Here is a 26790-nt window from a genome sequence, read left to right as displayed (position 1 = left end):
ATGTGAGGTTCTCAGGTTATGCAGGTTTTTTTGTTTTGGGGTTTTTTTTTTTGCATTTGTTTTTGTTTTTGTTTTTCATGACCACAAAGGGGCTTTTAGGTGGGTGAAACTTAAGGAGGTCTGGAAGTAAGAATGATAGCATTGAAGACAGAGAACCCCGATACTTGGTGTCATTGGATCAGCACCAGCAGAAGTCAACTTTACATTCTATTTGGTACTTATAAGAGTCAATATTTTGCTTTTTTACTCCCTGTCCTTTTTGGGTTTCTGGTTTAATGATTGGTAAATTAAGATCTCCTAACTGGAAAAATTTCTATAAGTAGGTAACACATATTTATTCTATGTGCATTCAATGTCTCCTCCTACCCTTCTTCCTGAGCTCTTGGAGAGCAAGAAACCTAGTATCTGTCTCCTTATCCTCATATGTTCACAAAGCAGAATGCCTGGTCCATAATTAGTACTCAGAAATATTTTGTTGAATTTAAGTTAATCTCTATCAGGGCTTTCTTTTAGTTTTAACACTGGGTATATTCTCTTTAAAGGAAAGAATATAGAATCTGAAACTCTTTAACATAGAAAATATCTTGTCCCCTGGCCTATTTGTTCTTTCTGAAGTTTAGAAGCTTTTTATGTGCTTCTGATTATCTCCCAAATAATTAAGATATAAGGCACATGAAGTGCTCTTTACCCCACTCCCTCCTTCTTCGCCGTGGATACTTGATGTGATTGTATGTGGACAAGATTAAATAAACTGTCCAGTTGTGGATGGAAGAGATTTCCAGTTTCACCTCTGTTGGTATTATCAATATTTAGTAATTGCATTCCAGAGACTAGTATTATCAATAAGGTGTAATGTTGAGAAGACTTCAGTTTGGGTCATTTATAATGACCACACTGAAAATACAGCAGACTTCCTGTTCAGGAAAATTATTTTGCCTTTAAGGTTGCTAGAGCCTATTCTGAGATTCTATGTACATGTGGAATGAAAGGACCCGCTCTTAACGAGTGGGCTACGGCTCTTCCTCTCTCCCTCCCTGCCTTCCGTCCTTCTTTCTTCATTTTTTTCTACTGTAAGTACATATCTATGTTTATTATAAAACCCATGCCCTATTTTTAGGATTTACTCTTACTTTATTTTAGGTATCTCTTTCTAATTGATGGCTTCCTACCTGTTATTTACTTTAAAAGAATGATTCCTACCGAGTAGAAGGTTTGTGAAAAACTACACACAGAAATTTTTAGGAAGATTATTCTAGTACAACAGGACGGGTACAAAGTGGAAGAGCATTGTATGTTCTAGACACTGAAATAAGGGTTTCCATTAAGAGTTCCTGCATCAAATTGTCAAACAGATTTGAGAAATAAACTGAATGACCTCCAATTATTTGTTGAGCACTTACACTAGCCTTTTATCTGCATTAACTCATTTCATTCTCACAGAACTTTTGAAGCTGCTAGTGCTGATCCAATGACACCAAGTATCGGGGTTCTCTCTCTTCAATGCTATCATTCTTACTTCCAGACCTCCTTTTGTTTTCTCCGTTTTACAGAGGAAGAAACCAAGCCTGTGGAGAGTTAAAGATCTTGCCACATGGGGCGCCTGGGTGGCTCGGTGGGTTGGGCCTCCGCCTTCCGCTCAGGTCATGGTCTCAGGGTCCTGGGATCGAGCCCCACATCGGGCACGCTGCTCAGCAGGGAGCCAGCTTCCCTTCCTCTATCTCTCTCTCTGCCTGCCTTTCTGCCTACTTGTGATCTTTGTCTGTCAAATAAATAAATAAAATCTTAAAAAAAAAAAAAAAGATCTTGCCGAAGGCCACAGCTAGTAAATGGAATATCTGAAATTCAAAGCTAGATAACTGGACAAGGGACAACACTTTACTTCCCCTTACTAATTTACGGCAGAGGCAGCATTCAATCCCACATTGGTCTGAGATGAAGTCCATATTCTCTCCATAATCATCTACCAAACCCTCAGAAATTCTGAATTCTCTTTCTGGCTTTGTCATGAATAGTATGTCCTTGAACAAGCTGGTTAACACTGAATGATGATCTCAAGAAACTCCCTAGCAGCAAAGATTTTGTTCTTGTTGTTGTGTTTTGGAATCTATGCTTGTCAGTACAATCTATTAAAAAAAAAAAAAAGTTTAAGGTTGAACATTTAGTCACAGAAAAAGCCTTTGGAAAACTCAGTTAACCATAGACACGTTTGCCTTGGAAATAGCATTGGGGATTGCTGCGAGTAGAATGAAGCTGGAAACAAAGTTATCTCATTATCCCTTTCATATTTTGAGGAAATGTACTTGGTTGCTTCAATACCTCACTACAATCATTTCTGTAGCAAGACTTTCTTCATTCTTTCACTCACATATTCATTGAATCAGTGACTCTCAAACCCGTATGGTTTTATATCCTGGGGGTAGAACAGGTGAAAATGACAAAGTCCCCGCCCTCATGCAGCATCTGGTACACACCTGCAGTTGAAAAGGTCTGGAGATTTTATTCTACCCTTCACAGGTGATGAAATACTAGTGAACTGATTGTACCGCAGCTTACTATAGGTGTATTTAAAATGTGGTATGACTGTGGACTGAAGAATACACACTTTCTTTAGGCTCTGGTTGATGCATAAGGCATGATAATAGAAGAAATTCCCTCCAAACCACCCAGAATATGATCTCAACTGATGAAGATATTCTTTGTCTGGATACCACTTAAAGAAATTTCACTGAAGTCCTTTTTCTCTCTACCTTTTCTATGTTGGTAGCTAAGAGCATAACGTGCTTTCCAGTATCATCACTATTTAATTTTAATTCTGGTCTGTGTCATGAGGAGATTTTAATTTCAAGCAAAGGCATTCCTCAGTCCCAACCTCATCCTATTACCCTCCCCCTTCCTTCAGATGTTTGCTTTTATAGTAGAGTGACCACCTACAGCCAACCCGAAGCACAGTGTCTGATGGCCGGTATTGGCTCAAATAATATAAGATGGAGTGAAATGGAATTGGAGTTGCTGTAGTTGGTCCCACGGAGTCTACAGACCACTTCCAGGAGGAAAGTAGGATTGAGACTTTTTTAAAAAGAAAAGTAAACCACCCCAGATACTCCAATTGTAGAAATGACTACTGCAACTGGCTTACTGCTCTACTGCTCTGCTGCTTTTTTTTTTTTTTTTTTTAAGCTTTTCTTCCTGAGAAAGTGCATTGTTGCTATAAGAAATTTGGTTGTCCGCCAGAGACAGTGAAAGCCTTTTGTCTATCTCCAGTCCTCAACATTCCTTGCAGGCTTAATACAAACTTCAGGCCAAAGCTCTGTGTTAACTTTCAGGAGGCGTCAACAATTCAGAAGGTCAAAGGTCAGTCAGGACACCGGCAGGTGTCTTGTCTTACTCTGTAGCACCAGTAACAGGGACCTCTCATTGTGACAGTGTCGTGAAGTGGACATTAGTCTATGGCAGCAATGTTCTTCCTAAATTCTAACTCCCAAGTAGAGCTTTGTGAGTCACCATTTTTCTTCTCTTATGATGCTTCTGCTTTGTCTCTAATGTATCTGCTCCAGCTCAAAGAATGGAGAGACACTGCTTTTCTGGCTTGGATAGATTGACTGTATAATGTAATGATTAAATGTCTTGAAACTGGGTCTGGATTTGAAGGTGTTAGAAAATTCACAGGAGGCCATTCTTTGTGTGATTTTGAAATTATTTTCAATTACAGATTAGAGCACGGCAGTGTCTGTAATATCATTTAATGAGGCATAATGGTTCCTTTTGTCATTATTCCCCTCTGATTGAGATGGGCACCCTTGAGCGGCCTGACAGATTCCTGAGTGCTGACAGTCTCCGCTCTAGCAGATGAGACAGAGTACAATGATGCTGCAAATGAGTGCCAATGAAAGTGATAGATCTTTTAAAGTGAATTGCGTAAGGCTTCCAAATTGGATGTAATTGGTATGTATTCATCAAATTTTGAATTGGGCCTCAATAGTAACAGGAAGTTAGTACTAAAACACCAAATAAGAGAACACTTACAAATAGATGTCGGTGATTGTGTATATGTATATGGAGTGGAAAAGGTCACAAAAAATATATTCAATATCTGGTCTTCCCAGATCTAGAAGCAGTTACTATGAAGAGTATAAGACATTCATATTTTGCACACCTGTATGTGTGCTTTCATCTATGTGCATATGTGTCTGTTTATCTAGGCTGTTTTCATCTTCCTACCTATGAGATTCCAAAACACATACTAATAAATTATAACCATTCTTAGAAAGACATATTGTAATAGGATGTACAAACAAACAAGCAAAAAAAAAAAAAAAGGTGTAAACTTACCTCTCATTTCTTATTCTTTGAATCCAAATAAAGGTAATATATTAAATATAGCAATGGTTTAGTTAGGTTGATGTTCCATGGGATTTTTAGGTTTTTTAAGTGATTGGGAATTCTGTATCTCTTAACTTTTGGTGTGTTGTTGAAACTGATGTATACAAAAGAAACCAAATTTAAATAAGAGAAGCTATTTCATTTTTCCTGAGTTTACCCACTGAACCTGAGCATGATGGGTGAACCAAAGGCTTGGAGAGGAAGTGGGCAGAGAAGAAAGATGGTGGAGGAAATAGGAAAACTTTATGGACAATGGAAGGATTCGAGAAAATGATAAATGTTTGCACTGGCAAGAATACATGTTATATGGCTAAATGTAGTAGGATACAACATTAGAAAACAGGTTTTAGACACATTATGAGCAGCCTTGATGGTCACTGAAGAAGTCTGATATTATTTAGTGGGTATATTAGGTTTTAGTGAATTTTTTTTTATGAATAACAGAAAACCCAGAATTATAATGGTTGAAATATTATAGAAGTCTTTTTCTTCTGCACATAAACGTAGACAGTGCATGGCTTGTAATGAGGATTCTACCGTCATTAAGAACCCAACTTCTTCATCCTCAACATATGGCTTAGAACATTTAATCCTCTCTGTTCTTTACCTATTATTTCCTAGAAGTTATACAACCACTTTGGTGTAACATTGTTTTGGCCAAAACATATATGTGTAAAAAGGAAGGAGAAACGTAATTTTTGTTTTACCTAGCAGCATGGATAGGTTAAAAATTGTGAGTTATGTTGTGGTAGGAGGAAAGGAGAATAGAGAACTGTAAAGAAAAATAATGATTTACGCAATAAGATGCAGCGTCAAACTTCTGTGTTTTACTGCACAGTATTAAATATTGATATATGTGATGGATTTCATCAAAGAGAGAGATGCATCAGGAAGGGAGACCAGCTAAGATTCTCCTGGAGCAGTCCTTTGGTTAATAATTAGTGCCCAAGCTAGGACAATGGAGATAGAAGACTGGATTGAAGTTTCCCCGAAGAGAGAGGAATAACAACTTTGGGTGATTCTCTGCTTGCAGAGTATAAAAGAACTGAATTTTTAACTCTCATTTTTGTTTGCTAGGCCAGATACAGGGATATACCCAAGAGAATGGCCATAAGAGAGGAAGTCTGATTTAGATCAGTTGAACTGAGAAATGCCTCGGGGGCATTCACGTTTGCTCAATGTTCACATACCTGGGGCGCATAAAGCATGTGACTGTCCTGCCCTGAAGGAGGTCCTAAATCTAGTAGCAGGCAACACTAAGCTGATTGTGTGTTTTTTTTTTTCTTTTTAATAGACACATGTGTTTTCATCATAGTTAGGACCCTTTCTTCTCCTAATTTTATATATATATATATATATATATATATATATATATATATATATATACACACACACACACACACACACACACACATACACACACATTTGGCACACTTTCTGATTAAGGATAGCTTTCTGTAGTTCTCTAATTGTCCTGTACAATCTTTCTGAGTGTTTTCTGCTTCATCTCTATCAACATGTCATTTATTTTATTGTGCTTTTTCCATTCTTTTTAACATTTTTCTGTAGACTTCTCAAATTCGTTTTGTGAACTTTGAAAGCCGTGCACGGCTCTCCTCTAGCATCCATAGCATCTTTTAAGATTTTTCAAGTTAATCGTTTTTTTTTACAAGGCTGCAAGACCTTTCCTTCACCCTCTATGTCCCACAATATTCTCTCTAAGAGCAGGATCTCAGAAGTCTCCTCTCACATCTATGTGCCCAGAGGAATCCAATTTTTCATAATGTTACTCAATAAAGGAGGGTCTAAAGAGCCATCTCTCAAAGGCAGAGCAGTACTAATAAAATGATAAAAAGCAAAAAAAAAAAAAAAAAGCTTGGAAAATTATCTTTTGAAAATTATCTTTAAAATACTAACATTTCTCCAACATAGCTGTAGGTACAGATCTGCTTTTCTTGATACTATTGGATACTGGAGAGAATATTTCAGTCTTGAAAATGGGATTTTCTTCTATTATTATTTCTTTCCCTTTGTCATTTCTTCCATTGTGAGACTCCATCAAATGTTCTGTGCAGCCCTTAGCTCTATACTTCTTCTGAATTAACTTCTGCCATATTTTCTATCCCTTTTCTCTTTAGCTCTAAATCAGGAAGTTTTTCTTGATTTTTATCTTTCAGATCTCCAGCTTAGTAATCATGTTCAGGATTCTGTTAAAAATTTTTGATAATCATGATTTAGAATCATAGGATCTCTTACATTGCTTTTAATAAGTTGCCATAATATACATATAGATCATATTAATTTAAATTAAACTTTATCCTGGGTTAATACCATTTGTTCATCTGGAGAGTTTTCTTTAGTGTTAGTATTTTTTCTCAAATTTCTATCAATCCATAGCTGATGATTTATATTTCTTTAAAGGGAAGAGCTAGGCTCATTCGTATAGGTGGTGAACATTTTCCCCAGATAGCCTCTCAAATGAGAGGAGGTCATATACCAGCAGAATAAAAGTGAAAGATGTAGGTCTCGAGAGTGCCTAGTTAGGTACTGAGCATGGACTTCTCAGAGATAGGCAATTCCACACATCCTAGTTAGAGCATTTACCATGCATCAACCTCTGTACCACCTTTACATACTAATATGGCCATTAATATTCATCTCCATGCAGTTTAAAACTTGCAGATAAAATGAGTTGGCCAGCACAGAGAAAAAAATATATATGGCCAAAATGCAGTTCTGCACTATTTATTTCAATTACAGGTCTGAGGTATAAGTACCAATGTCACAATACCAAGGGTTGCAAAGGGACATTTAAAGGAGAGAGCCTCATACAAGGTTTGGATGAATTCTGGAGGCAACAGTGTCCGCAAAAAGAGAATATGCCTGAAGAAAGGTGATAGAACGGACCTTTTTCTCTCTGTCATGGGAATGTAAAATGAAATTAGGACTCAGGGAAAAGAGAATAAGAACGGATGAACAATTCAGGCATGGAATACAAACTACGTGGGAAATGGGAAGCCATCTTTCCCCCATTTTACCTTCTCTTCCGCTCTTAGGGAATCGCAAACCTATCACTGGAATAAATGGGGTAGAAATACACTTTGGGAGGATTACATAAGTCTGGCCATGTTGCCCGGCTTCCTGCCTCAAAGCAAAACTCTGGTTAAATAATTCTGGACAGATGGATGCCTATCCTTGGAGAGCAGGGACACAGTTAGGATTGAGGATGGACACAGAAGCAGCGGGTCTGCTTGTTTCCATCTGGAACGAGTGAGTACCTCATTTTGTACAAAGGCAGTAGCCATACTGTTCAAATGACAGTCTGCATGGTTCCACTGTGGGAGGCAGGCTTCAGGAGTATTATATTTCCCCTATGGTCCAGGTAAATTGTATTTGAGGCCATGAATTTGTCACCTGGTGTCCTTTTGGAAGTAACTCACTTTTCTACGAGTGTGGACAACCTGTTAAAGCCAGTTACGCTCCATTTTTATTGCTGTGATACACATGACAGGTGACCTTCCCATGCCCAATATACCCAAAGGTTTATGCTGTTTCTGACACAAGGTTCCTGTTTAAGAGGATAGTGAATAGCATCACACTTTATCCCTCCAAGTCTGGAATCACTTGAGAATTTAAATTGAAATCAAATATCGGCTTTACTACTGATAAAGCTACATTGGAGAATAAACACATGGATTTTGTAAAAATGTCTTTATATTTCACTCCAGTCCTTGGAGCAGTTTATACAAGAAGGAATCTACTAATTAGATATGTATCTGGAAAGGTAAAAATTAAATATTTGCTTCATTACAGTGAACCCCAATACCAGGATTAGAGAGGGATGAGTATTCAGGTATTTATACAGAAGACAAGCATAAGTCTGGACCTGAGTGTGTTTACCACATTGAAACAAGATTAAAAAAAAAAAAAAAAAAGAATACATACAATGTCAGGGCAGGCGAGTCCATAAGGGAAAACCAAGGAACGCTGAATTGCACAAGTTCTTTCTCCCATTCTTACCTTTCAGGAAAATTATTTTGTTCCATAGGGTAAAGCAAGTAAGTTAAAGAGATGGTCAGAAATCTCTTCCTAACACTCCTCAGGTAACAGATATTATTAGTGTAGATGAGAAAGTAGAAGTGCTAAAGGAAATTTTTTAAATATTTAAAATATTTCAAAATGTTTCCTGTAGCTGTGACTTAATCTTTCTCTCTCTCACATTAGAAAAGATAGGAGAGCACAAGTCAGTAAGCATGATAATATTATAGAGATATCACTAAGTATTATTAAGAATAGTGTTTTCACTATGGTGAGTTACACATGAGCGTTACAACTGTCTTATAGGTGTTGGTGACGAACTCTCACTTGTCTAAGCAAAAAGAATGCTACCTAGTGATTATTTCATAATTATATTGTAAAAAATAGGGAGAGATTTTTCCAAGGAAAGCAGTTAAGTCAGAGAATAAAATGTTAAACATAAAAGAGCCAATAAGTCTCAAAAGTCCTCCTTTTTAGCACTATTCATTGAAGAATAACCATACTATTACTAGAGGTTTTTGCTGTTTATAGCTATAATATTTTAAACATTTTTATTAAGATATAATTCACATGTCATAAAATTTACTCATTTAAAATACACAAGTCAGTGGCTTTAGCACATTTGCAGAGTTATACAAACATCACCTATATCTAAATTTTGAATTTGCATCACCCCTAAAAGAATCATTGCACCCATTAACACTTATTCCCCACCAAACACCCAATCATAGGTAACAAATAATCTACTTTCTTCCTTGATAGATTCCCTTATTCTGGGCATTTCATATAATATACAAGTATAAACAATTTTATTTGTTTCTGGGTATGATTTGCTAGTATTTTGTTGAAATCTTTATTCTTCTTTTATTAGAAAAGATATTGGTATATAATTTTCTTTCCTTGGAGTAACTTTCCAGGTTTTGGTATTAGGATAATATTGGAATCATAAAGTGAGATGAAAATGTTTCCTCTCCTTGCATTTTTTTGTAAGTTTCATATTATTTGAGTTGGTATTAATTTTTCTTTCAATGTGTGGTATGGAGTTAGGTTTTTCTTCATGGGGATTTTTTTTTAATTCCTTAAAATCCTTATTATTTGTCTAAGATTGCTAGTGATGTCCCTCTTTCATTTCTGCTTAATAATATGAGGTTTTTCTCTTTTTTTCTTCGTCATCTGAATACATTTTTTGTCAATTTTGGTATCTTTTTCAGAGAATTAGATTTTGATTCATTTATTATTTCCATTATTTTTTGAGTACCTATTTTATTTATTTGTGCTTCAATCTTTATTACTTTCTTTTTTCTTCTTACTTTGAGGTCAGTTTGATCTTCCTTTTGTATTTTTTTTTTTAAGTATTAAGTTAAGCTACTGATTTGGTATATATCGTATATATACAGTCATTTATATCTAGCTTCTCTCCGAGCACTGTTTTATCTGCATCCCATTCTTCCGGTGTGTTGTTTTCATTTTCAATTATCTCAAAGTTTTTGCTAATTTTGTTGTCATTTTTTTTCTTTGACTCATTAATTCTTTGAAGAAAATTCATAGTTGTGAATTTCTCAAAACTTTTTCTGTTGTTGATCTCTAATTTAACTCCATTGTAGTTGAAGAACATACTTTCTGTGATTTCAACATGTAGATATATTGAAGAATGATTTATGGCCTTATAACTATAATATTTGAGTAATATAATACACAATATAATGGCTGGCCGTAGCTAAATGATTATACTAAGTTTTTACCATACTAGGGAACTATCACCATGGTCTTATTTACGTATTCATCAGAAAACCTATTTTGTCTCAGTTTGGAAGAATAAGTTTGGACAAATCACATAAATCATTGGACCCTTGTTTCTTTTGTATCTGTAGCTAATATTTGTATCTACATCAATAATAATATTTTAAATAATAAGTATTTATATTATATAGCTATATTGTTATATATGTGTATATATATATTATATATACTTCTTTATCTTCTTCTAGTATAGACAGAGAGGGCAATCCTGCTGAAACCCCTCTCATTCATGAGAGCTTTTCCTGTATCTTCACTTACTAAACTTCTAGCACTTAAAAAAAAAAAATAGAAGAAACAGAGATATATATGTGTTTGTTTAATCCTAATGAGCAATCAAAATATTTAGCACATAGACATAAAAACTATGACCTGGAAGTTCACTTGCATCAATAACTTGCCTCTTATCACTACCCAGCATGAAGATCATATATATTAATGAACCAAGCATAAATGTAGACAAGAAGAGTTAGGGGAGGGAAGGACAGATTTTATGAAGAGGCCTTCTTCATGACCTTTGTCCTACATCTGCACACTTAGAATAATGGAAGATTGCTATGACAACATGTTAGTGGTGCTATTTTATTCCTGATGATGAATACAGTTAGTGAAGCGTGTAAAAATAATGCCCAATCTAAAAAGACTATGCTTTTAAGGATAATTAACTAACGTTTATTGAAGACCCAAGGTAAATGCCAAAGTGGAGATTAAACTTGAATTTCATCATCCTCAGGTCTCGAAGGGTGACTTCTGAGGATTTACTCCTTAGATGAAACTATATTTTTACATAAATATATCTGTATCTATATATCCCCAGATAATTATCTTTCATTGAACTTTGCTGTTTGCTTTCTCTTCTCAAGAGTACCTAGTGTATCTATTTTGCTCAAATCCATAATTTCAAAATAGTGCTGCTCCCTTTTCACTAGTGATGCCACTGTAAGAATGCTAAAAGCATCAGAGTTATGCTAGCTCAAAGTATTACTCCCTTTTCACGTCCACAGCAGAACTTGTCTTCATGGAAGCAGACACATAATTTTACATCATAAGCAACTGGCTAGGAAGTTACTTGTCAAAACTTAATTCTGCTGTTAACTAAACAAATGACCCGGGGCAATTTCTTTGACTTTTGAGGTCTCAGTTTTACCATTTAAAATAAAAGTTTGGATTAAGTAATCACTAGGAACCTATGTTAAGTATTTTTTGACTCCATGATAGTAAATGGGAGTTAAAAAGAAGGGATTTCCCCTGTATATTTAAGAAAAGGGACCTGACTTTAAAAATCTAAAAGGAAAAAAAAAAAAATCCAAAAGGCCTAGAGTTGTTTGTTTATTTTGTTAGTTGTTTTTGTTTGTTAGTTTTCTATACTTAAGTGAGTTGCAAATGCAAACAAACATAAAGACCCACTCCAATATTTGGAATAATTAGAGAGGAATGCTTAGGACATGAAGAGAAATAGAGACCAAAAGCTGCTGGAGCTTTAAGTGAAATGTCTCTCGCTTCTTGTGGATTTTCTAGAGGCATTTCAGTCAGTTAAGTAGGGCCTTGTGGTATTGAGACAGCAGTAACTTTGCCGAAATGTCTAGAATGCATTTGCCAAGGTATGGATCCTCAGCAGGCAAGTTCATATTGCAAACCCACCAAGGGAAAACCACATTCTCCACATGAGAAAGGGTTGAAATTCATGTAGAAGTCTTCACTTGTAGGCAGAGAGCTTGGCTCAGATGGGAAAAATATCGAAAGTTCCAGATCTTTCTGCTTACTTTGCAAACAACACAATTTTCCTGAGTCTTAGCTTTAGAATTTAACAGTAATTTCTCAAGCCATATGTGACATTCTTTTGTTCATGCCTCAGTAAAAACACAGACAAATAATAAGACCCTTGATTTGTTGAGAGAGCCATACCATACGTATAAAGTTAGGTTGATATTAGCAATGGTCCTTTGATCTAAAGTGAAATAATCCAGAAAAATAAATCCACCTAAAAACAAAACACGTACAAACGAACAAAAAAAACTAGGCAAATGAGAGAGAGAGCATGAATTATTCTTTTCTTTTTATTATGGTTTTATTGTCACTATCTATGTAACTGACATCGGATAGGATTACTTAGTTTAGTTAAATTCAACACATTTATTAATTACAAGATACCCATTGAGGAATGGTTAGGCAAGGCAGTCCTGAATTTTATAATTCTAAAATCATTATAACAGTAGTACTTGAAAATGTGAAGGGAGGATTTAGGAGAATGAACTCTGCTATTAGCCTGCCTGCTTTCATTCCAGGCTTTGTCGTTTACTACTTCTGTACTTTGAGAAATTTTTGTAGCCCTGGGTCTTCAGTTCTCCCATCTGAAAAAAAAAAAAAAAATGTTGATGGTAAGACTAGATTAATTGATGTAAAGTGTTTCAATAGGGCCTGGAAAAGTCAATGAATATTAGCTAATATTATTCATCCTTTTATCCCCAGTAAGGCCTCCCTAAATGTTTCTCCCACAGTAAGGCTTTAAGCAGAATTTGTTGTATTGAATGGAATTCAACTGAAAATCTCTGTTAGGAGATGAACCCCTTTATAATATAAATTTTATAACATATAGAATTTCAGATTTTTGTATATTGTGTCTTTTAAATGAACAATACCGATGTGCCATTTAATGGGGAAGGTTGGTTAATGATGCATAGAATATATTCATTCTCAAAATGAGACTGGCACTGGAAAGATGGCTGGCAGAACAGTGTGCTAGACAACAATTTTCATTTTTCTGCTATTTGCCGTTGCCTTAGCAATGTGCATCCCATAGGTGTTCATTAGGAATAAAATGGTAACCCTTCAGTTTAATTAATATTTAGTGAGCTGTGTAAAAACTTATTTGCCTCCTCATACTGGGAATGGCCAACTGGCCATGGGGGAGATGAGTTTTGAGAGACTGGGAAGGTGTTGATGCCCAGTTTTGAGAACATTTTCCCTAGATGATATATGAATAAATAGAATTTTTATCCCTGACATCATTTGGCAAGACAAAACAAAGTTGTTGTAGGAGTATGCCTATTTGAAAGTTGAAGCTTCTTACCAGGCACAATAATTTGCTTGAGTTCTATATTGCTAATAGTCATAACCACAGCTCTGACACATGGAGTTTTAGGCATAGATTCAGGAAAATTCCTTGTTTGTTTTCACAGGTGTGTGATCTTTCCCAACTTCTGGGAAGAGTCCTATGGTGGCAGATTGCAAAGGTGTAATTTCCTGGTACAGTAGACAATTGCTGTTCTTCCCTTTATCTCTAGAAGTATACAAAGTACAGACTACAGCCAGATGCCTGATTGCTCATCAGGCTTAACCAACCCTTCTAGTGAGTCTCTGGCTGCCAATTACAAAAATACTTGGGAAGAAATTAAATATGTAACAATTCATTTCAAATGCAATAACTTTGAACATATAGAGCAATTTTACATTGGAGTTTATGACTGGAGTCATTCTTGCCTTCTATATTCATATCCATTCTTTGGGCAAATTACTTTTTTTAGATCTCGGGATTTTGCTGTAAAGTGGGATTTCAGACATATGGTATGGGCTCTTTGAGTTGGAACATATACTAATGGTCACTGACCCTCCCTCCTTCCTAAATTGAGATGTAAGATCTGAGAAATGAGGTAGCCTTAGCAAGGTCACATGGTGAGTTATCAGCAGAACTGAAATTGAAATACAAATTTTCTCAACAGAAATTCAGTATCATATCTGTTGCTCAAAGCTTATTTGATCTCCATAGTCACCTTTAGGTCTAAAATTTTCAGAATACCCTTCAACTCTGTCTCCCAGGGGCACTGTATTTTATCCCTTGAGACAGAGCTTAAAGGTCAAGTTCTTACTGAAACTTTCCCCAATTGCTTTAAGCATCGATAGTGGATTCCATTTCTTTGCTTCTATAGTATTTGATCCTTATCTCTATCATAGCATTTATCTTACCACATTTCAGTTATTTATATATTGGTCTATCTCCCCAGCTGCACCTGGAGTGTTTTTGCTGTCTGAATCTCTAGGGTCGTTTTTAGTACCTGACTTGGTAGTTGGTACTTATAAATGTTTTCTGAATGAGTGAATAAATCATGTCCTCACCTGGATCCTACACTTGATATTTACTCAGCTTTTCTTGCCCTTGCCATAAAACTTCCCTAAGAACTCGTGACAAGAGTCAAATTCATACACTTAGTAACTTCATAATGAGGTTTTTTGTACTCCTGTAATGACTCTTTTATTGAAGAGAGAGTAGATAATTCATCTTGTTATGAAACACAATGGGGCACTAAATTTTTTTTTCCAGAAAATGGATCCATCATTATTTTTACACAACACTTTCAATTTCTGGAAAAGTTTTACATTCATTGTCTCATTTGATCTTCACAACAAGCCTATAATATAGGCAGGCACAGATATTATTATAGCTTCCTCAGAAATGAGTTCAATAAGACTCAGATAATTGAAAGGATACAATTTGAATTGAGGTTTTCTGACTCCAAATTTAGTTCTTGTTCAATTCTAAATGGTGCCCTTTTTAAACACTTGAACTCTCCAGAAAGATAAATCCTCAAATGAATCCATTTTCTAAATCAGTAAAGGCTTTTTGGGTTGCAAATGGTAGAAACCCAGCTCAACCCACTGTAAGCAAAAGAGAGAGTTTATTGTGTCACAAAAATAAATAGTCTGGAGATACAACTTCAGGCACCCTTGGTTCTAACAACTCAAACTAGGTTACCAGAAATCATTATTTTGCTTTCTTCATCTTTTAGACCAGTTGGTTTCTAAGCTGGCTTTAAACTCAAACCCTCAAACCATCTCTCCCTGAGAATGTGCAAATTGACTGCGAACAGCTCTGAAGTTACCCCAACTTTGCAACCCCCAAATGGCAGTTGAGCAAATATACAAGATCTGACACTCAGTGGCCCAATGTGGGTCATCCATTTGCCACTGATACAATCATTGAAGTTGTGAGAATGGAATCCTGCGGCAGATGACAACTGGATGAGGGACTGATTCCTTGGAGACTACAGTGACGTCAAACTCATTAGAATGACTGAGGGGAAAGGCAGAGGAAGATCGCTGCCCCAGTGGAAATAGAAGTGCTATTTTCAGAAGGAGGAGGAGTACAACCTGGGTTAATGAAAACAACAGTTTCTGTTATAGTTTCTTTGAAGCTTTCAGACATTACTAAGTGAAGCCAACTGGCCTTTTTTGATATCACCTGTTGGTAGGTAAGCCATTCCCATAAATGTTAGGAAATAGTGAGTTTAATGACTTGAATACAAAGTCAAAGAATCACCTTGTTCAAACAGGAAATCTGAGCAAACCTATCTTATCTATTTGCTGCACTTATCTAAACAAAAAAACAATTAAAAAAAAAAAAACTCTACTGGCTAAGAGATTGCAGCTGTGTACAAGAGGAACAGACTCCCTTCAGCCTGGTGCGTCATCAGCAGAACTGTTGGCGGAGTTGTACAGCATCTATTATTTTTAGCTATGCAGAAGGTGGAGAGAACACAGCTGGATTTTCAGATCACAGCAAGAGCTATAATATAATTGCCATTTATTAATATCTTTATTACTCTGTATGAATAAATAATACCCCTCAATAGAAAAATCCTTCTATCACTTGAAAAGCAAGGCAGGTGGATTAAGACATCATCAATAGAGAATGAATATGGAAATCCTCCATGTCTTTCAAGTTACTTTTCAAGAGCACAATAGAATTTTAAAGGCATGAGGACATATGAAATTCACCAAAGGTAGACTATTATCCCGGACTTCTGTTAATCATTGCCAGGTTTGCAGTTGAAGCCAGAGTATCCATATACATATTCTACTTTAATTATATTTTGGTAAGTCCCTTCTAAATATTATGGGATCCTTGTTTCACCAGATCTTTATAGAAAACCCATTTGTAACTTAGGAGGAAAAAAAATGTATAAGAAAAAAAAAGAAGACTAAAATGAAGATTTTGTGATTTGGGGTCCCATAGATCTGGAGTCATTGATTTGCTCACTAAAAAGAAAAACCAACCAAACAAACAAAAATCTTCAGCACATATTCTACGCCAGGCCACGTTCTAGATGCTAGGAATGAAGTAGAGAACATACAAACAACATCCGTGTTTTCATGCAGCTTACAGTCAAGTATAGGGTTTGGAAAACATGTCCTGTAAAGAGTCATACAGTAAGTAAGTTTAACTTTGCAGGCCAGATAGTCTCTATTGCAACAATTCAGTTTTGACATTGTGGTGCTCAAGCAACCATCAGTTATACATAAACAAACAGGTATGCTTGTATTCAAATAAAACTTTTTTTTTAAATTTAAATAACATGCAACAGGCCATATTTGGCCCACTGCCATGGTTTGCCAAATCCTGGTCTAGTGGATTGCTGGATAAGGCTCTACCATGTAACTAGCTGTTATTGGTAGCCTATTAATTTCTTATTGTGTTTTTAAATATTATAACAGTCGCTACTTTAGAGAGGTATTGCGAGAATAAATGGGATAATGTATGCAACAGGCCCTAGGACTCCTAGTGGGAAGTTAATAAATATCATTTAATTCTGTACCTAATTCCCTTTCTTTATAAATTCAGCAAGTCCTGTAACGAATGCATTCTGTGTTTCTTTGCCATTCGTTGTCTCAAGTTTTTTCGTTACTTGAGTTCTAGGAATAAAAAGATAGCAGTCTGTAATAGAACCCTGTAGGTTTGAAGAACTTGGATCATTTTGATCCCAACTTGATTTCGAAAGTATATGAATAAAAATTATAAAAGCTTGTTACTTTGATCATTAAGATGGTCTTGACAAAAGTAAAATAAGAATACATCAGTTTCTTCTTTTTATTTGGTAAATTATGAATAGTTAAAAACCATGATTTAAGAATATTACCTGGCTGGGTAAGGACTCCATACGTGGGTGATGGGTTTGGCTGCATCCTTATGTGAACCATGGTGGAACACACAAGACACATAAAAGATGGACAAAATGGGATGCCTGGGTCGCTCAGTGGCTTAAGCCTCTGCTTAGGCTCAGGTCATGATCTCAGGGTTCTGGGATCGAGCCCGGCATCGAGCTCTCTGCTCAGCAGGGAGCCTGCTTCCTCCTCTCTCTGCCTGCCTTTCTGCCTACTTGTGATCTCTGTCAAATAAATTTTTAAAAAATCTTAAAAAAAAAAAGTTAAAAAAAAATGGACAAAATGTTTTTCTCACCAAGTTGGAAGTCTCTGGTCAGATCAATAAGACATCTGTTCGCTTATTCAGTACCTTTACTGGATGGCTACTGCTAGCCAGGTTTTATCTTTGACACGGAGGACACAGCAGTGAACACAATAGCAAAACTCTCTGTCCTCCTGCAGCCCGAATTCTAGCGGAGGAGTACCCGGGACAAACAGAATGCAAAAATGAAGTAAAGACTCTGAGCTTGGAGATGAAAAAAGGAGACAAAAAGGTTGGAAGAATTTGGGGGGGGGGTTGGTTATAGCTTTTGTTTTTGTTTTTAAGGACGGTTAAGGAAGATCTACTGAAAAGGTGACCCTTGAGAAAATCCTCGCTGAGGATGAGAAAGTGAGCTTTGGGCAGCTTGGGGAAGAGTATCTGAGGCAAAGCAAACAAGAAGTTTAAAGGCCCTGAAGTGGGGCCCTGCCTAGATTCAGGAAGCAGTAGGTAGGTCATTGCAATCAGGAGGATCAGAATGAGCTAAAGGGAGAACCGCCAGAGGAAAGACAGGTGTACAGTGAAGCTTGGAGAGTCTGGGGTCTTGAAGGCCACTGTAAGGGCTTTGCCTTCTACTCCCAAGAAAAGGGGAAGTCATTAGCATGTCCTGAGTAGAGACATGGGCTCTGACTTAGATACTGCACTGTGGTTTCCCTGAGGAAAATGGACTAATGGCACAGAACACTGAGATCTAGGATTACAGTGTAGGTAAAACAGTCATGCAGGTTCACTGAATCATTGGCTTGGGCCACTTCTTTTAGTGTGGGAAAAGAAAGATCCTTAGGTAATAAGCACCATTCAGTTCTTGATTCCATTATTAGCTGGGAGACTGTGATTTTCTATGGTTTCCAGAAAAAAAAAAAAAAAAGGAAAAGGAAAAGAAAAGAAAACACCATCGAAAAAGCTGAACTCAATGTTTAAAAGGTAATAAAAAAGACTAACCCTGCCTCCTAGCCACAGCAGCTGTTCATCCTTGAATGGTTTGGATTGAAAGTGGGCAGCCCTTCCTCATGCTCTGTAACTGCCAATCCCAAACTTCCTCTGACCTCAAAGGTCTGAGCCTTTCTTCCCTTCTCTTACACCTCTAGCAACCTCTCCCAGAGGCTGTCTCTCAGTGAGCACTTCCTTCAGCGCCGGCAGCCAGAACTCTACAACGTCAGCTGAAAACTCCAGCTGTAGCTAGAGCCCTCATGGGGCAGTTGCTCACAGCGCTGCTCTTCCTTGTGTTGGGGTTTGGCACTGTGCATCTGTTACTGCCACCGTCTGCTGCTCTACTAGTGGGTTAGTTCGGACAGCCTCTGGCAGGCTGTGCCTTGGCCTCTTCCCTTCCGAGCACTAAAGACTTACTTCACCGTTGCATTCAGTCTGCAGTAACTCTATGGAGCCATGAAGCATTTGGATAGAGCTTTTCCTCCTGTGCTCACATGCCAGGCTCTAAAAGCAGAACAGGAGAGATGCTAGTGGGACAGATTCTGTCCAGCTACTTACTGCCATCCTGGTGTGCCTTGATCAGAGCATTTTCTCCTAGACCTTGCTTTTTCTGTAACCAAGAAGTTCATCTTTGTTCCTCAAATCGTATTCCTACTTTTTTAGACTGATGTTCCCCTGGACAGGGCCCATGTTGCATGTGCCTTTAACCCTACAGTTTTTATATACACTCTTATTAAAAGTTTGAATGAATGAATGAATCAATGAATCTATAAAACCCTCTTAGGGGGGCGCCTGGGTGGCTCAGTGGGTTAAGCCGCTGCCTTCAGCTCAGGTCATGATCTCAGGGTCCTGGGATCGAGTCCCGCATCGGGTTCTCTGCTCCGCGGGGAGCCTGCTTCCTCCTCTCTCTCTCTCTGCCTGCCTCTCTGCCTACTTGTGATCTCTCTGTGTCAAATGAATAAATAAAATCTTTAAAAAAAAAAAAAACAAAACCCTCTTAGGGACTTGTCAAAGCTTTCTGTTTATGTCTAATTATTATCATTGTTAGTCTCCCGAATACATGAGAATATCAAATTTTTGTCTGTGTTAGCCATACAGTCTGGATTACAATATCCATTATTTGTGAGGGACCAATACACAAGATGTGAAGGTGATTATCATCTACAAATATTCCAAGGATGAAATGGAAAGATAACATTTTCTTTAGGTAGGAAAGTTTGAGCTGAACAATTAAAGATGAATAGAGTTTACACAGAGGAAAGCATTTTCAGATAGAAAGAAAAAGAGGAACCAATTTGGGGTGTAGGGACGAGCATAGCATATTAAGGATATTAGGGGCAGTGAAGACACACATTTAATCGTAATTAATGCTGGGGAGCAGAGAGAGGTACGGATAAAGAGCAAAGTGAAGGCAAAATATGTCTGGATCTTTGGATGTTTCCCCCCCCCTCTTCCTTTCCACTCTCCTCATTATAAATCAGAGTCTGTGTCTCCTCCGCTCAAAAAACTTGATTGATTCACATTTTATTCAATGTAGAAACCAGCGTCCTTGCCATAATCTTACAGTGAAGGCTTGGACTTTATCCTGTAAGCTCTGGGGAACTAACGGAAAGTTTGAACTGAGGAATGTCTAATAAACCAATATAGATAAGACAGTAGTAAACCCTTCCCTTGCCCCTCCCCCTCTATTCTTCCTGAACTCGTCAAAAAACGTCAACATTAGATCAGATCAAAACGCTTCTATTCATTAAGCAGGTAAAGTGAATGTCTCAACATCCAGGAGTTGAACCAAGTGCCTGGTGCTGTCATGGCTAAGTTGTTTGAGTGCGGAGGGTGATGTCTAGCCATGCACTGCCTCTGAAAATGGAATCAAGGCAGCCACAGTGTGAGCAACATATGCTGCTAGTTGGCTGCCTGGTTACCCTGACTGGGTCCATTAATATAAAGCATAAACAAAGCCTGGATGAATGGGGCTGGCCATTTTGTTGCAACATATGGTGGTGACGTCCCAGATATTTTTATCTTACTCCTACCCAGATGTTTAGCTCTCCTGACACTCAGCTTTATCTGGCAGGCAAGGTGGTAGAGAATGCCCTTGTGATTTGGGGAAAAGTGTGGTTTTTGTGTGTGTGTGTTGTTTTGGCCTCATCAGTACTTTGCAAAAATAGATGAGTGATCAATTAATAAGGCTTCTAAGGTATTTAAAGAAATTTTATTTTATTTTTAAAAATATTTTATTTATTTATTTGACAGAGAGATAACAAGTAGGCAGAGAGGCAGGCAGAGGGAGAGGAGGTAGGGAAGCAGGCTCCCTGCCGAACAGAGAGCCCAATGCGAGACTCGATTCCAGGACCCTGAGATCATGACCTGAGCTGAAGGCAGAGGCTTAACCCACTGAGCCACCCAGGCACCCTAAAGAAATTTTAAACAGACATTTTTTTTAGACAAACCAATAAATCTCTATTAATTGATCATTCTCTTTCTTTTTTATATTCCTTTCTCTAAACCCTTCAAACTCAAGCAAAGTAAAACTTAGGTATTGAAAGGATCCCTTTTCCTGAAAACGTGCAGTTAAACTAAACATAATACTTTAGCCAAAATTGTTTGGGTTTGCTTGTCTTTCTCTTTAGTTACATGGCGCTGGCCATACAGATCTATTAGGCTTCCTGATGATTCTGAAGAACAACCTAGGTATGGAGCCTATGGGTGCAGCAGAAAAGATAAATTCAGGTCTGGTGTTCCTTCCCCAACTGACTGGCTCCTTAGGTTGTACTGACAATTGTAGACTACCAGTTCCTCTAAGATGCCCTTGCAGTTTTTTATTCTGATGCTTAGTCTTCACAAAATACCAGGCTGAAAGCCCTCCACCCAGTGAAGACCATGCAGTCGTATGGCTGCCACTTTTGGAGTCCTCCATGGAGAGGAAGGGATGCCCTGGCTTTGGATCTTTTGGCCTCACTGACAAGGTTAGCAGTTATCACTCTATCAGAGAGCAGGAGAATAGAGCTTGCCTTCCCAGAAGTCCATCAAAGTTCTAGGGTAGCTGAGAAATAAGCAGTCTCCTAACAAGAAAGAGAATAGTGCTGAGTATAATAATAACATAATGTATCTGTCCGAAGTATTCCATCCCAAGTTTCCTATGTGCCTTGCCAACATTCTAGCAACTAATCCCCAGTGGCAAGTAATGATTATCCACATTTTATAGGTGGGAAGCCACGATAGTACTGGGCAACATGGAGTACTGAGAGCCTAAGCAAATAATCATAATATTAGAGTTGATAGTTTTACTGAATTTCTGACTTCACTGGAGTCCTTGGGCTACTTTTCTTCTTTATGTGCATTCTCTGTTGGCAATTTTATCAATCTCATAAATTTACATATCATGAAGCTCTCTGTATGTGTGAGTGTGTGTGTGTGTGTGTGTGTGTGTGTGTGTGTTCCCATGCCTGCCTCTTCATTTCAGACCTCTGTCCTGTGGGGTACCTGCTGCTGTGAGGCAAACCTTGGCCAGAGAGCTTGTCACTATGAGTTCATCACCAAAGCTAGTGACTATATGATTTTTTTTTCCCCATCTTCTAACTTCCTCTGTCTTTCCTTCCCCAAACCACCTAATTTTATAGGAAGTCAGGAAGATAAATTTAAGAACCCTTACCCTCTCTTACCCAAATTGTTGCTATGGACTCTGAAATACTCTCCTTGGCATTTTAATTCTCCTTCCAAACAATCTCCTCACCCCTGTGTCGTATCTGATATCACCATGACTCGCAGTACTTCTGCGTTCTCAACTCCTGAAACATGGTTGGTCAACTCCAAGTAAGGTTTTCCATTTCTGTCTTATTTATAATACACAAAAATATAATACGTATCATATATAGGATATAAAACATTTAAAAACAGTGTAATGTCAAAACAGATTATATCCACAACTCAGCCTTTAAAAACATTTGAATTATAGCCAACTTTATGCCATTTATGTAGTAAGTGAAAAAGGAAGACACAGAAAAAATATGTATATTATAATCCCATTTTGGTGTTTGGTGTACTGTGAGTGTGTGTATTTGGGAACATATGTAGTAAAGTGATTTAAATGATTACCTCCATGTTATGACTTTTATTTTATTCATTGTGTTATCCTAAATTTTCTAGAAAGAGCACTTATTCGTAACATAAAACAAAAACCATGAGCACCCAGATGACTCATTGCTTAAGTATCTGACTCTTGATCTCAGCTCAGGACTTGATCTCAGGGTCATGAGTTTAAGCCCCACATTGAGCTCCACATTGGGCATGGGGCCTACCTTAAAAATATATATATATATATCCATTTAAGGTGAAAAATAAATGAGTTTGTTGATTCTAGATTTAATATTTATGTGGGCCCTTTTATAGGTCTAAGAGAAGTATCTCTTAGGAAAATAACTGTAGAATGCATTCTTGTTAATGGTTGTTTATTTTTTGAGCAGGTAGGAGGTCATCAGTCAAAGAATATTATGACAGAATTGTCAAGGAGAATATGTTTATCTATTGAGTGGCCTATCTATATAGTAGCTATCTATACTCAACCCAAGTATAATAAGTGAAGGGATAAAAGTAATAAATCAAGGAGTTAAGCCAGAAATTAGGGGTTCATTTCTGAGAAACCATGGAGATAGCCATACATTACTTTGTAGGGAAAAGCCCAATTCATATTACAACCATAATGAAGAAATCTTTAGCCATTGAGCAGGTTCTGTCACTTTTCTACAATTCCTACCTATTCCAAAATAACAGGGAGATTTCAGATGGAAATCTCCTGTCTTACCAGGATGTTGTTTTAGCACTATGCCAAGAAACAAAGGCAAAGATTAAAGCATGTAAGATAGTTACTTTTTTTTTCAAGGCACAACTTTGCTAAGGAAAAATTTTATTGAATCAAGTGCTTCGATGTGTGTCGCTAACCGTATATGTTGCGAGTGGTCAGTAGACATCGAGAGATTAGCATGGGCTGGAATAGTCAGAAGAAATTTCAAGCAGATTTTGGAAACTCTCCTGTGTCTTGAAAGACAGGTGTGTCAGTATAGAGGAAGTATTACTGGTAAGGTTAAACAAGGAGTATGCCAAGGAGGCTGAAATTGAATGGCATATGTGTATAGGTGAGTTAATAGGGGATCAGCCTGGGGTGCCTGGGTGGCTCAGTGGGTTAAAGCCTCTGCCTTCAGCTCAGGTCATGATCCCAGAGTCCTGGGATTGAGTCCCACATCCGGCTCTCTGCTCAGCAGGAAGCCTGCTTCCCCCTCTATCTCTGACTGCCTCTCTGCCTACTTGTGATCTCTATCTGTGTCAAATAAATAAATAAAATCATTTAAAAAAATAGGGGATCAGCCTGACAGATTATTGACCTTTTGTTGGTAGAGTAAACATTCTAAATAATGCAAAGTCAAAACCTCTTGACTATCTGCCTGAAGTTTTATAGTGAGTTACTGGTAGAACCAGTGTTCACACATAGGTCAACGTGTTTTGGGGGGTGGGTGAAAATTAAGAAGACACGGTGACTTTTTCCATTCAAGATCTTGGCCATAGTTCTTTGGATCTGACCTTCAGGGCTCAGTTGTAGCTGTTCTTCAGTACTTTGAGTTATCCTAGCATAGTGAGGGTGGGCCCAGCTCTCTGGAATAAGAAGGTCCTAAGTTGCAGGCCTACCTCTACAATTATTCAGCTGTGTAACATTGTCAAATGGGCATCTCATCCCCAAAACTCAGTTTCCCCATCTGTAAAGTGGGGACAAATATCTGATGGTGGTATTGCTATGTGTAGGAGATGATGCACGTTAAGTACTTAATACAGTTCTTGGGATACTGTAGAGATTCAACATATGATAAATAATAAAATATTTTACCAGGTATATAATAATGTGAGGCCTTTTCACACCAAAGTTAAGGGGGGTGGGGGGAAAGGAAGAGAGTTTTAAAAAGGAGAAGAAAAGTAAAATGTTGTAGAGATAAAAAAAGGAGAAAACTATATAAGGAAAAATGCTACCCCATGCCTCACTGGGGGCTGTTTGCCTAGTGAGGAAGCACTAGAAAACCCCAAAACACCTTATAGTTGAGAATTCCTAATTGTTATTATTTAAAGGCACATTCCATGTTAATAAGAGAGAGAGAGAGAGAGAGAGAGAGAGAGAGGCAGAGGAGAGGGGGAAAAAGGGTACGAGGGAGGGAGAGGGAGAGAAAGATTTGTGGCAGCTGAAGACAAGAATGGCAGTAATTGGGGCTCTAATTTGGAAAAAAAAAAAAAAAAGCCTGAAGAAAGGTAAGAATTAATTCCTGTACTGGCCTGCCAGTTATAGTCAGGGCTCTCTTTTGCTATCACCAGAGAAGGAAGGGGCTCCCTTATCCTTCAGGAGGACAATGGTACCCACATAAGAGGAGTTACAGTTGGGTACATCTGACCGTGTACATTTCGGCCTCCTTATTACCCACTGTGCCCACTGTAGCCTGTACTGTTGCTCAAAAGGTTGCAGATTATTGTAAATGACTCTTTCACTGTTCTTTGCACTGTTTTCCCTCAGAAAACTTTTTCTAGGACATTGATAATCCTTCACCAGCCTCCTCTCCCAGAGCCTTCCTATCCGTACACTTTCTTTCCTTCCGAGATTTCTTATCAGTGCCCCCCTACTGCACAGTGATTTTGTGCAAACCCCTCTGATGTGAAAACTGAGAAAAATCTTTCTGGAATCTTTTTGAAGCTTTGATTGATGTAAAGCACAATAAAAGCACAGCTGGAATTGGAGATACCAACCTCTGCTTTTTAGCTCAGCATCGAAGAGAAGGGGGTATAGTAAGCTTTGTTTGGTCTTGAATGTAAAAGCAGAGGCAAAATGAAGCAGGGTGCCATTTGTAAAAATACTTTGGAACAATAACGGTGCTTTGAAACTAATGAGAATAATGTTTAGATTAATAGCTTAGGTCATATTTCATGTATTATATCTCACACAGGAGAAAAAGAGCAAAGGAGAAAGTTGGCATACCCTTCAAAAATCTACACACATCACTAATCAAAGGACACCTTTTAATGTTCTTGCAAAAAATGCAATAAATGCTAGCTAAAATGTCCTACAATCATCCCATTTCTTCTACAAACTTTTACCATTATCTTTTAAATCTGGGGCCAAATTATTTCCTCCAAATATCTGTGTAGATAAAATTCTTAAACCTTTTTAAATGGAAAGGGTCATAGAGCACTTTGAGAAACTGAAGAAAGCCATATATCTTAATCTTTAGAAATTCACATACTGTTACACACACACACACACACACACACACACACACACACACACCTCTCTCTCTCTCTCTATATATATATATATATATAGTTTTTTTCCTTTTTTCATTTTTTTAATGCTGGGTGTGGAGCCCAATCTGGGGAGCCCAACATGACCCTGAGATCAAGAGATCAAGAGCTGATTGCTTAACTGACTGAGCCACCAGGCACCCCACTCCATATATTTTTTGAACCTAATTCAAAGAAGTTCACAGATTCATGATGAATCCTTAGTTCAATGAATTCTAGATTAAGTACATATTCTAAAGCAAGTCAATGTCAAAGCAATTCAAATGTGAATGAAAGTGAGTTTGCCTACCTCTTAGAATGGATTAATATTAAATAAATATGCTTAAGAGTTCACCACAACTAAATAAATGTTAGTAGCCACTCCTTTATTATTGTTATCAGCATCTGTGCTTAATACCATTTTCAAGAACAGAACAGAATTTTCAAGAACAGAATTTTGAGGAGCTAAAGAACTTTCAATTTCATGAAACAAAACCACTTATTTTTTTTTACAAGTATTTAGGACCATTTTTAACAGTTGTTTGCATGTTTTATTTTATGAGAAAAAAACCTAATTTGTAAAATTATATTCCAAATGAGCTTTTTAAATGAGCTTTTTAAAAATATCAACTTGCCAGATGTCAACAACTTTACAGTTTTTAAAGGTGTGCTGAGGGAAAAAAAAAAAAAAGGCTTTTTTATAGCATGCTTATCATTATTGAAGAGAAATGTCTTTAATATAAACAAACAAAAAACATTCACTCCTTCGGGGGGAAAAGCAAGCTTTTGAGATCTTGTTTTTTAAGATATTTTATTTATTTATTTGAGAGAGCAATAACAAGACATGGAGCTTGAGTTGGGGGAGAGGGAGAAGCGGGCTCCCTGCTGAGCACAAAGCCTGACATAGGGCTCAATCCCAGGACTCTGGGATCATGATCTGAGCCCAAGGCAGCAGCTTAACTGGCTGAGCCACAGATGCCACAGCTTCTGAGATCTTTAGCTCAAAATGCTTTACAGTTCTTATTACTGGAATTCCGTATTCTTATTAAATGACCATCCTCAATAATAATAGGGTTGATAGTGAGAGCATTTCTGCAGCTGGT

General features: G+C 37.4%; 1 protein-coding gene across 5 annotated transcripts in view; it reads left to right on the top strand.

Annotated features, from left to right (window-relative positions):
• Positions 1-26790, top strand: part of LRRC4C (leucine rich repeat containing 4C) — a 1206407-nt gene that overhangs the window by 883085 nt on the left and 296532 nt on the right. Inside the window, exon 1 of one of the 5 annotated variants that reach the window (XM_032357773.1) lies at positions 17602-17684. The exons of the other annotated variants lie outside the window; for them this stretch is intronic. The gene's annotated coding sequence lies outside the window, so the exon portion shown is untranslated. Of the gene's footprint in view, positions 1-17601; positions 17685-26790 lie in introns of those variants that run through there. 5 annotated transcript variants of the gene reach the window in all.

The sequence above is a fragment of the Mustela erminea genome, chromosome 9 (assembly GCF_009829155.1).
Source record: "Mustela erminea isolate mMusErm1 chromosome 9, mMusErm1.Pri, whole genome shotgun sequence".
In the NCBI taxonomy this organism is placed as follows: domain Eukaryota; kingdom Metazoa; phylum Chordata; class Mammalia; order Carnivora; family Mustelidae; genus Mustela; species Mustela erminea.
Note: the sequence above shows the minus strand (reverse complement) of the source record. Positions and strands in the feature narration are given on the sequence as shown.